Source organism: Garra rufa, chromosome 7 (genome assembly GCF_049309525.1).
Source record: "Garra rufa chromosome 7, GarRuf1.0, whole genome shotgun sequence".
In the NCBI taxonomy this organism is placed as follows: domain Eukaryota; kingdom Metazoa; phylum Chordata; class Actinopteri; order Cypriniformes; family Cyprinidae; genus Garra; species Garra rufa.
The window spans coordinates 16,106,072-16,108,571 of NC_133367.1; the positions used below are offsets into that span (position 1 = coordinate 16,106,072).

Genomic DNA, 2,500 nt, shown 5'->3' on the forward strand with positions numbered 1-2,500 from the left:
AATACACAAACTTAGCTATGTTAAATTGTTTGTGGTACCTACAGTTACAAATGTAAAATATGTGATGATAATATTGATCGAGCAATTGATGTAAGGTAAGTGAAAATATATGCGCAGAATTGAGAAAATAGTATTAATGGAGATAAATTGTAGCCTATCACAGCTAGGCAAACGTGTGAATGTTCACGGTGCATTTTATGCAAACAACTCTAATCGTAGTTGTAAATCTATATTTACAGTAGGCATAATTGTCATTGCGTATGCAGCATGAGTCAAATACAATCTTCTGTTCGTGAACAGTTGTATTTCATTCATTATCTGACTATGCATCCGTGCATTTAATTGCCATTGGCTCGTGTGATAGTAATATGGATCTTAGTAGTATTTTTAGTGATACTAGACAATAATAATTGATACCCGCACGACGGTGTAATTTACTTCCGGGGAAAGATAGGATCAGTCAAATGAAATACAATAAATGTACAAATAAATATTAGAAAATTAAAAAACGATCGGAAATGCGTCCAATTTTCTATTACTATTATTTGATGACAACAATACATTTGGAAAACAAAATACAGCCATTTCTGCTTTTTTTCTTTTAAACAAAAAACCAAGCTGCACCCTTTTTTAAATTTCATCTTTCATTCCGAAATTGAATAATGAATGAACGAAAAAGTACACGGACCATGTAATTATACATTTAAGTACTAAGTAATATTAATGAACTACATGTACTTATAGGGCTGGACCATAATATTGGATTATTCGAATATTCATTCAGTGGGTTGGCATTCAATTTTAAATTTTGAGATTTGAATATTTGTTTTTTTTCATACACCTTGCATCCCCCGCGAAACGTTTCTCATTCACGCTTAAATTTGAATGGAGAAGATCAGACTACTGTGCCACTAACACAGAGACAGCAAAGAAAGAGACTGAGCAATATTTGAGAGACCCTACTTAAGTAAAGACGGGCCAAATGGTGGAAGCAGAACTAGGGCTGTGACTGTCCCAATGACAACCGCACCACTGCAAGAGTTCTGTGTTCAAATGCACGCAAAAGGCTAAAGCTGGCTGCAAAGACCAGCAAGAATAATTACCATGAATGTGTCGGGAGAAAAAAAGTATGGAGATATTTGAATTATTTATTAATAAATTAGTATATGTCGCAAAGATGAAGTTGACGATCCTGACTTGCCATCTGCTCACTGACGTGCCTTTAATGCCTAAATGCATCTTTATGGATTAAGCCTATAGCTAATGAAAGAGTTTTGTTTTCTATTTGAATTATTTCGTTTTATAGTAGTGAGGTAATAATTTAAAAGCATTCCATATTAATCGTGTCTCAGGTGGGTAGGGATGCACCAAATATTCGGCCACCGAAAATTTTCGGCCGAAAATGGCCCAAAAGGGCATTTTCGGTTTTCGGCCGAAAGACTTTTATTACCGAAACAACACGGCCGAAACAGTATGTTGACGCAAACAGAAACCGCGGCCTGCACGTGCTTGCTGCTGGAAGAGAAACACGTTGTAAATGTGAACTGATGGATAATGTGTTATAAAAATTTAAAACATTTAAACAAAGGCAGTAAAATATATGTATATGTTATTCAAGTAATATAATACTTGATTGATAATAATTGTTTAAATTAATATAACTGATTTATTCTTTGAAACTTTAATATTAATTTATGCAAATGCAATGCCTTGATTTTAGTCAAATTAGTACACAGTCATAGCCATAAATGCAATGGTACTAATAATTGGCATAAATCTTTCGGTGTTTCGGTTTTCGGCTTTGGTTTCCTCTTTTTTGGTTGTCGGTTTCGGCCAAGAATTTTCATTTCGGTGCATCCCTAGTCTCAGGCAATTAGCTGGGTTTCGTTACTTTTTGTAAAGCGCTCCTGTTCAACACCAAGACATCAGAAAGTGTATCCTGTTTGTTTTCTTTAAAAGCAAGTTTTGTTGATACTGTGAGTACACACAAACTAAGGTAGACCCTTTACAGTTCCGGATGATATATTACTCTTACCTTTATGAGCAAAAATATAGTTTCACATCGCACCGGCGCCTCCATGTCCTGTACAGTGCGCTTCAGCTTTCACTCTCCGCACAAATGATTTGATATGCTCCTAATAGCACACATTTATCTAGGTTAAACGATTAAACTAATATTGAGATATGCTTTAAGTTTTTTTTATATCTATGGATTTTAATTTAAATCTTGATGACTTGAGGCTAAATTGATCTGTCTGCCGCTGGCCGCTTGGTCGTTACTTTAAAAAACAAAAACTAGAATTTAACGAATAAAAAGTGTCTCAAATATATTTCTAAATTAACTTTATAAACTAAAGAAATGAAAATAAATGTAATCACTTTGCTATTAAAAAAATATATATAAATATATATATATTTAAGACACTAATAAATAACATGGATATTAAAGCAGAAATACAAATAAATAAATAAGCAAGTAAAAATCATTTGTGTCATTTTG

At 33.4% G+C, this 2,500-nt stretch overlaps 1 protein-coding gene across 1 annotated transcript in view; it reads left to right on the top strand.

The window, feature by feature from the left end:
• Positions 1-2,500, top strand: part of LOC141337812 (uncharacterized) — a 15,690-nt gene that overhangs the window by 7,071 nt on the left and 6,119 nt on the right. The gene's annotated exons all lie outside the window — the stretch shown is intronic.